This window comes from Mesocricetus auratus, unplaced genomic scaffold (assembly GCF_017639785.1).
Source record: "Mesocricetus auratus isolate SY011 unplaced genomic scaffold, BCM_Maur_2.0 Super-Scaffold_6730, whole genome shotgun sequence".
NCBI classification, from domain to species: Eukaryota; Metazoa; Chordata; class Mammalia; order Rodentia; family Cricetidae; genus Mesocricetus; species Mesocricetus auratus.
In genome coordinates this window covers 101865608-101879967 of record NW_024429184.1, presented here as the reverse complement: position 1 = coordinate 101879967, position 14360 = coordinate 101865608, and the positions used below count along the sequence as shown (strand labels likewise).

The window sequence follows — 14360 nt, the reverse complement described above, 5'->3', positions numbered from 1 at the left end:
AACGAAGAAGCTAATTCTCTACTCTTTCAAAGTGGTCAGAGTGGCCTGGGATTCCAAAACCAATGGTTCCAGTTTGAGTTTTACAACGTCACGATTTAAGTCACGTTTAGTGCCCATACTCCTAGAGCTTCATTTGAAAAACAAAAAGGCTAAAAAAATGTGAACCACAAACCATTATTTTAAGCACCCAGAATCCGTGGTATAGCACTTGGGGTCAGAAGGCGGAGACCTTAACAACCTGGTCCTGATTTGCTGGCACCTGGAGGGCCGTCCAGACTCTGTTCAAGGCCTTGACACCCTGGCTGAGCAACGATGGCCTGAATGCTCTGTCCCTTGACTCTTGGCAGCATTTCTGAAGCTCTCGCAGTTCTCTGCAGACCTCGCTTAGCCTGCCTCCCACGGCTCCAGCCAGAAGCCACCAGGGACCTACAACCGCTCCCCTCTCGCGCGCCGCTCCTGCGAAGGCGGGGCTGGGCGGGACTTAAGACTTTCTCGGCCCTGCCAGCCAATGAGCGCGTGGCCTCCTTTCCGGCCGGCGAGCCGACCAATCCGAGCCGGCCTGTGTCATCTTCGGCTCCCCTCGGCTTTTTTCGCTGATGCGGGCAGCTTGGGGGCCTCCGCCGCTGGAGAGACCAGACGCTTTCCTTTTTTTTTTTCTCTTTTCTTTCTTTTTTTTTTTTTTTCCTCCTCTCATGTGTTCACTTCCGGGTCCGGTGCCGCTCCGGATGCTCGAGGCCGAAGGATGTTTGACCTCCGGATAAGCGAGGCGCCGCCGTGCATTCATTCCCGGTTGCACCGGTGGCCACAGCCGCGGCCCGGCCGACGACCCGGCGCTCAGCGGCGGCAGTAGGAGGTGCCGGCGGCGGCGGCGGCGCGCCGAGCCAGTAGACGCGGGCCCGTCCTTTTCCTCGCTCGCACCTTCCTCTCCCCGGCCTCGTTCATCTTCTGCGGCCGCCGGCGGCGGGGATGTGCCGGCGCTGACGGGCGGACGCGAGCGCCTGGCCGAGCCCGCTGCCCGCGGCTGCGCCTCTTGAGGTAAATTCCGGTCCGCGGAGGCCCGCGCCGGCTGGCGGGGCGAGGCAGGGGCGCGGGCGGCGGGGCGAGGCCGGGGCGGGCGACGCGGGGGCTGCGGGCCGGGCTGGGGAGGGGCCCGGCGGCCGCGCGGCTGCCCGAGCCCCGGGGCGGCGAGGAGGAGGAGGAGACGGCGGTGGCGGCGCTGAGCAACTTCCCACCGCCGAGGCGGCGGCGAGGGAGCCACGGTGTGCCGAGCCTTCCTTCCGCCGACTCGGAACTTGGCCGAGCCTCTCGGGGAAGGCGGCGACGTGCCTGCGGTGGGCTCCTGGGTCGGGCTGCTGTGTTTACCGGCTCGCGGGGGAGGAGGCGCCGCGGTGCTTGGGTGCGGGGTGGTGATGGAGATCCTGTGTGCTGCTGGGATCGGGGGACTTAGGGCTGTGAGGTCCACGATCGCTCCTGCTCGCCCACCCCGTGTGTGCGTGAGGCCGAAAAGTTGAGGTGAGGGAGAAGTGTGAGTGGCAGCGGGCTATACTGTTGTTGCTTCTGGCCCGGGATGAGTTTTTAGCTCTGTCGGGGTGAGTGTCGGGGCGTAGGTCCGTGCCCTCATTTGAGCATTCTGTTCTACGTGTACTTCACATTAGAAGATGAGACGCCTTTGAAGAATAAACTTAACGAAAACAGTTTCTTAGTCTTGCAATTACTTCTTGTGCTTATACTTGGCATTTGACCACAGGTAGAGATACCGAACTGTGAAAGTGGAATAGAATCAACAAATTCAAATGTATGCTTCTTTCGAGAATCTTGGCTTTCTCTGTAAACACAAGGTGGAAGAAAAATAGTCACGGAGTTGTATGAGAATAATTAAAATTAGACGTGAGACTGCTTTAAGAAAATATATTCTGTGACAAAAATCAGATGCTTTGTTGCATTCTTAATTGCTTATTTTTTGAAATGTGCTTACAGTGTTTTATAATGGTTACCTAACTTTGCTTCCCCTGTGAATCTGTCCTAAGGGAAACTTCATATTTTGTATATTAGCTGTTCTAGCTTCACAAAGATTTAATATAGGCACTGGAAGAAAGGTGTTATCAAGTACATTGTGTGCCGTTCACCTTAATAGAATGTATAGTTTTGCTTTAAGTGAGCTTGCATTTCTGGATCTGTATGCATCACATAGAAGGAAATAATGTAGGACCTGGGGACAGAAAGGTTCTAGTTTTTTTTTTTTATTTACTTATTTTGGAATTTTGAAACAGGATCTGACTGCATAGCTCAGGTTGGACTTGAATTCTTTATCCCCCCTGCTGAGGCCTCTTGAGTGTTAGGATAACCAGCTAGTGTTCCACCTTGCTTTTAATGTTGGTATAGATTTGACTTTTTTTGAGGTTGTGGGAGATTTTGAGGAATGATTATTGATGATTTATGTACTCCATGTTCGTGACCCCCCCTTTATCAGCTTAAAAATTAATGAATTATGTAATTATCGACATTTTCATTATTAGATTTGCAAATGTTAATGTATAACACAAATCTAAACACAGAAGTCATTTGTTACTCTTTTCAAAATAAAGTACTGGGATTAGGATCAAGTGATAATTTAATGAGTTCATGCCCTTACCACTTGATGTCATTAGAAAGACTGGGTAGAATTATGAATATGAATGAGACTCTAGCTGCCTTCAAGGGAGAAGCAGGCATGGCCACAGATAATTGCAACTCGAGCTTGCTGTGGCAGCATGGGGTGTGTGTGAAATATACTAATTTGAAGGAAGCTGTGAGTGAGTGTGGAGCTGTGACACTGTGTTTGGGCCTTAAAATTGTTCATAGGCACAGGGGGCTGGGGACAGTACTTTTGTAAGTGGAGGGCAGCTGACACTGTCACATGGCTGGGTGTTGGAGCACCTGTCGAGCTGGATGCAAGGCTGCTGTGGAAGAGGAAGCTGTGAGAGTAGGCGGAGAGCAGGCCGTGGGGGTTCGGTTCCCAATGCCTGGTATTTGGCATTGAATCAGTTGGAGGTGTGAAGGCCCAAATGTATCTCTTCCATGGTGGTAAGAAGACCGCAAGTAAGAATGCTATGTTTACCAAACAAATTATAAGCCGGGCGGTGGTGGCACACGCCTTTAATCCCAGCACTAGGGAGGCAGAGACAGTTGGATCTCTGTGAGTTCAAGGCCAGCGTGGTCTGTAGAGTGAGTTCCAAAACTATACCAAAACCCTGTCTTGAAAACACAAAACAAACAAACAAAACAAAAACAAAAACAAAAAAACAAATGGAAACAAATTATAACTCAATAGTTAGCTGGCTATCATCTCTGCTACTGAGGGGGAAACAGATGCATACAATGGAAATCAGTTTATACATGGCTTTGTAATTTTTCTTACATTGGAGTATGGGCGTGTCTGGTAATCTTGTAATTGGTTTTACGTGAAATAAATCAAGACTGTAAAAGTGACTCAGGGAGAAATGGGAAGCTCTCCAATTATTTCTGTGTTCCCTCTGATCCATCCTGTAATCTTTTCCCTGCTGGGAATAGAACACATAATTTCTATGGTATAGTTTTTAGTTCAGTTTTATTTTCTTCCCAGAATAGAACAAGTATTGGTTTACTTATAAAGGGTATCCCCAAACAGTATACACAGTTAAAATAAAGGGAGGGCTGAACTTTAAACAACACAACAAAATTCAGGCCATTGCATAATCTGTTACTGTGAATGTATTTGAAGGTGAGGTTTGCTATGGATAAAGTGTCATGAGAAAAAAATCTACACATGAAGAAAATTAATTGTAATAGTAAGATGGTAAAATGAGAATAACCATAGTTTCAGGTAAACATATGTTAGGTTTTAGTCATCTTAAATATTAGTAGACTCTAAAACAATTTAACCCTCAAATCACTATCATAGTGCTTACAGAGATATCACCCTCATACCATCAGTTTTGAGTACTTGTAAAAAAGTGAACCTTGTTACAATGAAGTTTTTTTCCCTTTCTAATTTCTCTCTTAATACTAAAAAGACCTAGATTGTGATCAAGTTTCTAATATTTTGAAACTTACCCCCTAAAAAAAGAAAACTAGCTATAGTTTACTTTTAAGTCTACTTTGTGTAGTACCATTTTGAATTCTTCGCGGGGATTCAGTTAATTGATGGGACTCCCATTTTGAGAGCAGGGAAGTTTAAGTGATTTTAAGTAAGCGGTTGAAAATATATTTTGGGAATAATAATGTATATTTGAGTCCCCCCCCTTCTTATTTACCAATATTGTTTTTTTCTTCAACTTTCATACTTTTTTCTTTATTCCAGCAGTTGGCATTTAATAATAATATTTGATACTGTTAGTATGTTCCAGTGTTGACCCTTTAAGAAAGTTGGCACTTTCTTTGGAAGTGGCAATTTGGGGATAGATGTCATTTTCCAGTTGCAAGGAATCTATAGGCTCAGAAAACAATTTCATTGACAAGCATTCCCTTTGTGTTGATCCACAGTTTCATACTTGGGGTCTTATTTTTGGAATCAAGTATGCATTATTTTTTAATGTGGAGTGACTCTGGAAGGCCTGGAAACTAATGGGAAAATATGTAATAAGGCCTGGGGTTATAGCTCAGTGGTAGAGTGCTTGCCTAGCAAATACTGGAGGAGAGAGGTGTATGTGGCGATTATTTTTAGATACTCACCGTTAAGCAGGTTTTCCTAACTCACTTCTCAAAGATGAAGTTTAGAAACTGTGTGTTTGAAGGTCCCTGCTATTATAGGACCTGGGGTTAGCGCATACTGACTATGTTCCTAGTGGTTATATCTCCTCATCCATTCCAGTCCCTCACCTTAGCATCCCTAACCATCAAGTGTTAGTGTGTTTTGAGTAGAAAGAAATACATTTTAGCCATTGTCTTTAATAATGATGTATGACCTACTTAGAATTAAGTTTAATAAATTTGTTGACTGAATCATGTCAACTTTTATTTTTATAGTTTTCAGTGGCTTAGGAAAAAAATATCACATCAGTTATATATATTTTTAAACTATCTAATGATTTTTTTCCTCTAGTATAGTAATGTCAGACTTGAAGTTGTGTTCAAATTTTTGTTTGCATTTAACCAATTCTGGATTGCCTAGAAATACTTTGTTTAGGTTATAGCTACATTGTGTGTTGGGGAAAGAGGAGAGGAGAGGAGATTGAGGGTTGGGGTTGATTCTGCCATTACGTTCTTCATTGCGATTCAGCCACCTGTTGTGAAAGTGCCGAGGTATGATGCCATATAGATCTTCAGAAATTGCAGGTATGTGTCAACTGCTAGAAGGCTAATTGTCCTGTAGAATAACCCAGGATTCTTGGGAATACTCAGTGTATGAAAATGCCTCTTAAGTGACCTCTGCCTAAACCACTCTTGAGTTTGAATGATGCTTTCTTCTCTCTGTAGAAGTGACAGAGCAAAGCCCATGCTGCATGGGGTGGCAGTAATCTACTCTAGTTTCCTCTTGGACTTTCATTCCTACCAGTTGTCCTTCCCCCCAAGGATAATTAGGATTTATGCTCCACAAACCATTGATGGCAGTTACATTTGATTTTGTAATCACATATTGCAGTAAAACCCTCAGCAAATTCTGAGGTCAGAAACGTGTTTGTATGAGAACCATTTGACTGTTGGAAACAGCAGTGTAGCAAAACCAATTACAGTTGAAATATGGGGAGGATGGAATGTCAACCCAGGACAATGTATGAAGACCCACAGTAAGGCTGCTTAAGTGTTGTGAGATGTACTGCAAGATAGCCCTGCAAATGGACCTTGTTTTGGAGCCGTAAATTATTAGTGTCTGTGGGGTTTTTGTTGTTGTTCTGTAGATTAAAATTTTTGAAAGTTAATTGACATCTGTTGATAAATAAACTAAAAAGGAATCTCCTAAAATCAAATCTTCTAGTTACATCAGTGTTGAGTCTTACTTAATAGTAAGTATCTCTTAATGAGTGGATTGTTTGTTGTTCTTTTTGTTGCTTTGTTTTGTTTTGAGATGGTTTTGTTCTGTAGTGCAGGTTAACCTGGAATTCACATGTAGCCCAGGTTGATCGTGAACTTTAAATCTCGTGTTACCTTCCCAAGTGCTAGGACTAGTGGCTTGAGCCACTGTGCCTGGCTGCATCTTCTTTTGAAAACAAGAAGGAAATTCTGATATTCCTGACCCTACCAGACGGTCATTTCTGGGAGTAAATTGTTTAAATATCTAGTTATGTGATTAATGTTAGTCTCATATAGTTTGCACTACACTTGACTGGCCGGATTTTGTGAGCTATTTTTCAGCTTTTATACAGCATCAGCATCTGAGTAGAGCCTTCTCATTTTTGTAGCTCATCTAGTTAATTAGGGACTGCTGTGCTGAATTGTTAGGTGAGGTTGTTCTTAGAAAGTAAAATACCACTCCCTTGATGTGTAGCAGGGACACTTGAGTGGGACGCAGGGCATGCTGTGGATGGCTGAAGATGGCTGTGTTGACCGGGCTGAGCTCAAGTTGGAAAGGAGGAAAAGAACAAGGTCCGGGTTGAGAAAGATGCAGGGATATGCTGCTTATGTGGGCTCCACTGCTTCAGAAGGCTGAAATGCATTGTACTGTAGTGTGGCCTGGAATCAGGAAGGCTCAAGGCTGCGTCTTGAGTAGTTGTTTGCCTCTCTGTGACTGTGGCTGTGGTCTGTGCTCTCAGTACATCTGTAGGCTGCTATCAGCTCCCATTGTTTTGGCAGAGGAGGTTGTGGAGCTTGCTTGCCTGCCTGCCCTCCTTGTTTTGTCCCTCCCTCCCAAATCAAAGAAATCTTAGCACTGGCCTGCCAGCATATTTTTTTCTTCATATTTTATTGGTCAGAATTCATGCTGCACCTGTTTTATCCAGTTAGGACAAGGGGAATAATTATGTTTGGTGTCTACTGGTTAGGATATACCCTTTGCTTTACAGTTACGTAGTGGAGAGAGGATATTTTGAAAATAGTGTGAGAAGAAAGAATGGGAGAAATGGATATTAGAAATGTAATCAATAGTGACCATTACATCTGCTTGTTTTGAGAATGAAATAAATAATGCATGTAAATGCGCTTTGAACTCATCCGTGTTATACAGATACATTGGAAGAAAGGTTAGAAAGCTTCCATGTTGTACTGTCTTAAATGTACTCCAGGCTCAATATTTTTCAGACCTAAAAATATTTCTAGTTTTTAAACTGACTTCTTGACTCACTAAAATAGGGTATCCAAGTATAGTAAGACTATATATTTTACATGGCACTCTTGAAGCTATTCTACTTTCAAATAAAAAAATTCATGAATACGTTTATTTAATTACTGTCCTCTGGTCCTTGTTCAAAATACTGCCTACACCTTTGATCTCAGTAGACTACGATGTTCCTCACACCAAGCAGAGAGTAAGTGCTCTGTGGAAATTAAAGTGTCTGACAAACTTGAAATTGGGGAGTCCCAATGACAGGAAGAAAGGGTGGTTTCTTACCACATTTGACAACAGGAGAAACAGTGGTGGTGGGATGGAGAGGCGTGGGAGAATCTCACAGTTTTAAAATTGAATGAGTCATAGGAAGGTTGAGTGAAATATTGATGTCATGCACTTGATTAGTAGAGCTCTCGTCTCCAAATTACTAGTGTCATACCCTCTGACCAGCAGGTGGGAGGCCATAAAGTAGACTTGTCTCCGGTGCAGATTCAGGCTGTGGCTGCACATCAGTCGGCCAAGCATTTCTGGGGCAGGGACCGTGCTCTTAGTCTTTGGAGGCAGTCAGCCCGAGGGGTTCTTTTTTCTCCAAGTAACAGATCTTTTTTTCATTTCTCTTCAAATAAGCAGTAACAAACACTGAAGTGCACACCTGTGCGTCATACACTCACTGAATAATCTCAAGTTTGACCTGCTTCAATGAAAATGCAAAACAGAGTGAGGATACATCCACTTACATATATTCATTTTGAAGAGTTATATTAGACATTTCCCGCCTTCATTTTATATAAAGGAAGGCATAGACATGTGCATGTGTACATAAATATATTTACTATTTATCTCCCAAATGAATATGTTAATGAAAGTTATAAGTGATATTAGAAATAATTTTACATTTTCCTTTTAGTATTTTTCTGTATTTGAATTTTCAGTTATGTCTGCATTTCTTCATCCGAAAATATCTTGTTTTTTTTTTTTGAGTGAAGAGAATAGATTTCTAGTGAGAATGTTTTCTGCCAGTTTAGGTATTTTTATACATGATTTTTTACTGCCATCGTGTAATACCTTGAAATAAGTGTTCCCTAAATTATTGATACATATTTTTATTTGTAAAATTGAATGCATTGACATCTTAAAATTTTTAGTTGTATATGAGAGTGTATGTGTATGTACGTATTCAGTGTGTGTGTGTGTGTGTGTGTGTGTGTGAGAGAGAGAGAGAGAGAGAGAGAGAGAGAGAGAGAGAGAGAGAGAGAGAGAGAGAGAGAGAGAGAGAGAATGCATTTGTCTGTGAGTAAGCTTGTAGAGGCCAGAGTTCACCTTCAGTATCTTCCTCTCTTTACTATAGTTTTTGAGGTGGTGTCTGTCCCTGGACCTGGAGCTTGCTATTTCAGCTAGACTGACTGGCTGGAGCCCCTCGGATCTACCTATATATCTATGCCATGTTTCCTTCACCATGACCTCATGCTGGGATTACAGGCATGTGCTGCTGCCGTGCCCAGCAGTTGTATCCAGCATGTGCTGGATATCTGACCTCAGCTCCTCATGCTCATGCAGCAAGGACTTTACTCACTGAGCCATTCCAGTAGACTTCTGAAGTTTTAAGGTTAAATTGGCCATGTGATACCTTTCAGTATAAATGTACTTTGTAAAAGTAATAGGTTTCTCATTATTTTGAGATGATTGTGTTGTATATTTTTTTAGATTTGTTTTTGCAAGAGTACTAGACAGTGTATTAGAATGTGATATATTTAGAGTTACAATTATGTACAGAATTTCCTTTGTGAAAAGGGAAGTGAAAATGCTTTTTTTTTTAAACCCCTTACACCCAGTCTGTGTCATGTTTATTTTCTATTTCTTTGAAATACTTACTCTAGCAATGAGTACTGTACATTCTTTTGGCAGGCAAATATGTTTGGTAAAGTAATGGAGAAAAGAGAACATTCATCCTGTCCCACTAGTCTTATGTATGGTTATGTGTGCAAACATATGACCACAAATCCTTATAATGAAATTGTAATCATGGATTGCCTGACACCAGTTTGCAGGTATAACTACTAGGCTTTAGTTGTTGTGTAGGTGGCATTTGTTGGTGTAGAGGTTTGTAAAAGTGTTATTTTGTATTCATTCCTGGGATCTGAAAGTAGTAGTACCAGCAACACATCTACTTCCTACATCTAATTCTTCAAGACATGGAATCTTGTGATACCAATTTTCATTTAAGCAAATGGTAGATTGTTTTCTGAGTTCTTTTCTAGCATGTGAATGTCAAGGTATGTTTTGGCTAAAATATCTTTATGTAATTGAGATTCTATAAATGCTTATTGTTTATAAGGTATTAAAATGTTACCTGTTTAAAAAGTCATTCTTTTGTATATTTTCTGATATGTTTAATGTTAGTTGATTAAATGGAATATATGCTGTATGCTTTGTTAATTATCTTAATACTGTATTTATAAAATTTTTTTAAGACTGGAAAAGTAATTTATGAGTATTTAGGATGAGAAAAATCAAGTAAATGGTTGGGCAGTGGTGACACACACCTTTAATTCCAGCACTTGGGAGGCAGAGGCAGTCGGATTTCTGTGGGATTGAGGCCACCCTGGTGTACAGAGTGAGTTCCAGGATAGCCAGGACTGTTACACAGAGAACTTCTGTCTCAAAAAAAGGAGTAAGATTGAATCTTATTGCATGTATTTTCCTCCTTGTGGTAAGAGAAGAAAAGCATATAACGCATATGTATAAGATTGTGTTTGTACGCCTGAGAATGGGAACGCTAACACTTTGTTAGTAGTTGAGTGGAGAGAAAGGGCCCTGGAGACCGTTTCCTACCAGTGGCTCTGAGCCCAAATCCCTGCTAACATTTTCATAGGATGTTGCCTAACTCATTTATATTTGAATGTGGTGATGGCCCAGAGTGTTGGTATATTCTAGATTTCTATAGGCTGTTCTAGTTGGCTGCAAGGTTGAAAAGATTCCCTCCTTTCTTTATACACACCTTTTACTATTAAAAACCAGTGACTTCATGCTGTCATCTTAATTGGGGATGAGTGTGAAAATGATAAAGAAATGCATGGAAAGGGCATGGTGGTTCATGGACCTATAGTCCCAGTACTCAGAAGGCCAATCCAGGTGGGTTGCCATGAGTTTATAGAATGAGACCAAAACACACACACACACACACACACACACACACACACACACACACACACACACACACACACACACACACACACACACACAGGGCCAGGTTAAAAAAGAAGTGACTTTTCATAGCATCATCAGATCCTGCTTCCTCGATGAGGCATATTCATTTCACATTAGCAATTATCGGTAAGCATAGCATCCAAGCTAGAACATTTAAGATCTCTTGTAAGGCTTTTTAAACAGAAATTTATCAAGAAGAAATTACAGCAGCAACTAGGGAGTACCCTTGGAAATATTAAGAATTAAGTAATAAAAACAAAAACATCTCTTTAATCTTTAAAGAATGCTTGCTAATTGAAAGTTATTTATGTTATAGTGACATATTTAGAGAATCATTGGGTTGCTTTTTTTTTTTTTTTAAAGGTTTTTGAGACAGAGTCTTGGTGTATAACCCAGACCGCAAACCTTTGAACTTCCTTTCTTAGCTGCTAAGTGCCAAAATGGAGGAGTCTCCTTGGGGACAGAAGAGACCTCAGTGGTCATATAGCAGATGTACTTCTTCTCTTTTGTTTCATGGCTTACAAGTACCTGAGTTTTCCTCAGTAGAAATATTGCGAATAGATATGCTATATTATCTATAATAGATATATTTTATTGTCTATATATTATATCGCCTATATTGAGTATAGTTAGGAAATGTATACACTGTATACACACTGTACACTGATAATAGGTGTGTATAGGATCCTTTTGCCATTGTTGGCTATTTGAGCTTCTTTTTTGTGTCTCACTTGATGCTAGCTGGCTTTTGGCTCAGGAGTAGCCTCAATTGTTACAACACTTTTGGTCTGATGGAATGGGAGCAAGCCTTTTATCTACCTACCCACCCACCCACCCACCCCCCCGTATGTCCTGGACCTCTTTATGTAGACCATGCTGGCCTTGAACTCAGAGGTCTGCCTGCCTTTGCCTCCTGAGTGCTGGGAACAAGATGTTTTATTATGAGTTCAATTCAGTTCCAATGCATGTGCGCTCTCTCTCTCTCTCTCTCTCGCTCTCTCTCTCTCTCTCTCTCTCTGCATGGTGGCAAGTTTCTGCCATTACTTTATAAATTGTAAGGATTAGATTTCTAAAAAATACCCTGATATTTAAGAATTTGTGGTAGAGAGCTTTAACATTGCATACTAGGATTTGGAGAACATGTTATTTGTGAACATTATGAATGACTTTTGGAAATTATTATTATTGTTAATTATTATTATTTGGTTTTTCGAGACAGGGTTTCTCTGTAGTGTTTTGGAGACTGTCTGGGAACTCGCTCTGTAGACTAGCCCGGCCTCGAACTCACAGAGATCCGCTTGCCTCTGTTTCCCGAGTGCTGGGATTATAGGCGTGTGCCACCAACACCTGGCATTGGAAATTATTGTTAATTCAGCAAAATACCACAGTACCATAGTAAAATCAACACACAATAAAGAGTAATGAGTACTGTTTTATAGGACTGCTGTTTGTTATGAATAATTTTTTGTGTTTGGCATCGATTGACTTGTTTTAAATATGCAAAATCTGTTCTGAGATGTTATTAGTATGGTGTGTATGGTGTGTGTGCATATGTTGTGGCCTCTTGGTATGTGTGTGTGTGTGCACGTGTGTGCATGCTATCCATCAGAGGACAACTCTAGTTAGTTCCCTCCTTCCAGCTTTTGTGTGGGTCTGGAGATCTGGTTGCCATTTCTACATGACAAGGTCCATTATATGATGAGCAGTCTTGCTGACCCTTTAGATGTTGTTTTGTTTTTCTTTTCTTTGTCTTTTTTTAAGTGCTGAGATTCAACCCAGGGTCTTGTGCATGGTAGGCAAGCAGTCTGCCATCAGAGGTATATTGCGATTCCCTAAACTATTACCTTTATTTCCCTGTTTTATGTGTTTGTAGGCTTCATTATAGATTTGGCAAGTGTATGTGTCTTTTCTTTTCTTTTTTATTTATTTTTTTTTTTTGGTTTTTATGAGACAGGGCTTCTCTGTATTGTTTTGGAGGCTGTCGGTCCAGCCCAGCCTCGAACTCATAGAGATCCGCCTGCCTCTGCCTCCCGAGTGCTGAGATTAAAGGCGTGCGCCACCACCGCACGGCTGTGTCTTTTCTTTTTAAATGTGCTGTCTTGTCCTTACTGGGGTGTATGCAGTAAAAAATCCTGAGACTTTCTGAAAACTAAAAGAGGTGACTGCAAGAACTTTGAAAGGTGCTGTGTGGATTTCGGTGGATTTGCATCTGCTTTTTCACAGAATTACTTGCTAGGAATGTTTGTATTTTACTTCCCTGGGTAGTTTCAGTTTTTTTTTTTTTTTGCTTCCTTGTAAGTTTCTGCTCATCAAAAGGACTTTATTTTAATTTGCATTAGTTTCTGTAACAGTATTGAAAGTTATTGCATGTCCACTTTTCCTGCTTTCTTTAGTCCTCCTAACTGAGTAACTAACCCTGGATCTTGGGCCTGGTGAGGTCCCAGAAGCATAGTGTTGTTAGGATGCTGAGTGTGAGCCCATGTAAGGAGTCTGGACGCAGTTGAGTATCCAGTTGCTCTCTTCAGTCTTCAGGAGTATATCAAGGGTAGTGCGCATGATAACTTCCTGTGAGAGCACCTACAGACAGCCCTCTTTTTACATTTTGACTTTCCCCCAGCCCCACTTAATGACAGACTCAAGGGTGTCTGTTTTAGTTTCCTTGAACTTCCTTAGTTTATTTTTAAGTTACCACTGTACATATCTTTATACGTATCTTGGCTCCCCTTCCCCTTTACTTTCTAATCCTTACCTTCTCAGTTAGCTTACTTTTTCCTTTCTCTACTTTTCTTTGTAATCTTCTCATTCCTCCCTCAAAATAGTGTTCCTCAAGAAACTTAAAATTGTGCATTCTCAGATTTTTTTTTTTGCTTGCTATAAAGGTAGCAGAAACAAACCTGCTTATGAAAGTCTTGTAGGAACTTGCTGTAGGGGAATGACACTGACTGTGTTTATGTTCTTCTTATTCTCTTTTCATCCTGAAGGGTAGGGAGCAGTGAGCAGGGCTTCACGTGCTTATCTGTGCTTTTGAATGTACCAAGATACCAGGCACTTGAAGTTGCACATCCTATAGTGAGCATGTTGAACCTCGTAGATAGCCAACGTCTCTACTTACAATGTGGTTCTGTACACTTGGCATGTGCTCAGAAAGCCCTGTACTTTCATTGTAGTATATAGTGTACTTTATATTACTGCCTTTAAATGTACCATGTCAAAATCTGTATGTGTCTTATTTTGATTTCTTCATTTCTATGTTTGGCCCATGGTAGGCATCTAGTGGCTGCCAATTGGTTGGATAAATGAATTGTTTCATCTTTTTATTGGGAAGATTAGCATTTTGAAAATTAATGTGTGTGTTTGAGCAGGCACTTACATTCTCATGTATGGGTAGGCCCTATCATTCTCTGTATTATTTCTCTGTATTATTTCTCTGCACCTGGAACTACCTGTGCCTCCTACAATACTGACTGGGCTTACAGGCACATGAAGTCACACCAGCTTTTATTCAAACTCATATCCTCTTGCTTGTGCAACAAGCAGTCTTTTTTTTTGGTTTTTTACGAAACAGGGTTTCTCTGTATTGTTTTGGAGGCTGTCGGTCCAGCCTGGCCTCGAACTCAAAGAGATCCGCCTGCCTCTGCCTCCCGAGTGCTGGGATTAAAGTCGTGCACTACCACCGCCCGACACAACAAGCAGTCTTACTGAACCATTTTTTCAGTTCTTCAGCTTTAACTTTTTAAATTTTATTCCTAGAATAGGCTTATTAGACTTATTTAAAGGAAAGTAACTTTTAAGAGCTTTTATTGTTTAAAAATGTTAGTATATGTTTAGTGGTGTTTTTTAAGTCCTGGGGATTGAATATGGGGCTGTGTACATGTAAGCAAGTGCTCTACCATTGAGTCCTGTCCCTTGCCTTCTTTATACTTGTATTTTGAGG

The 14360-nt window shown here is 41.3% G+C and overlaps 1 protein-coding gene across 10 annotated transcripts in view; it reads left to right on the top strand.

The window, feature by feature from the left end:
- Positions 1-902: 902 nt before the first annotated feature.
- Csnk1g3 (casein kinase 1 gamma 3) overlaps positions 903-14360 on the top strand; it is an 82123-nt gene continuing 68665 nt past the window's right edge. For 9 of the 10 annotated variants that reach the window (XM_040741809.1, XM_040741807.1, XM_040741805.1 and 6 more), the window contains exon 1: positions 903-1035. The gene's annotated coding sequence lies outside the window, so the exon portion shown is untranslated. Of the gene's footprint in view, positions 1036-1205; positions 1332-14360 lie in introns of those variants that run through there. The other variant, XM_005069107.4, reaches the window with a different exon arrangement.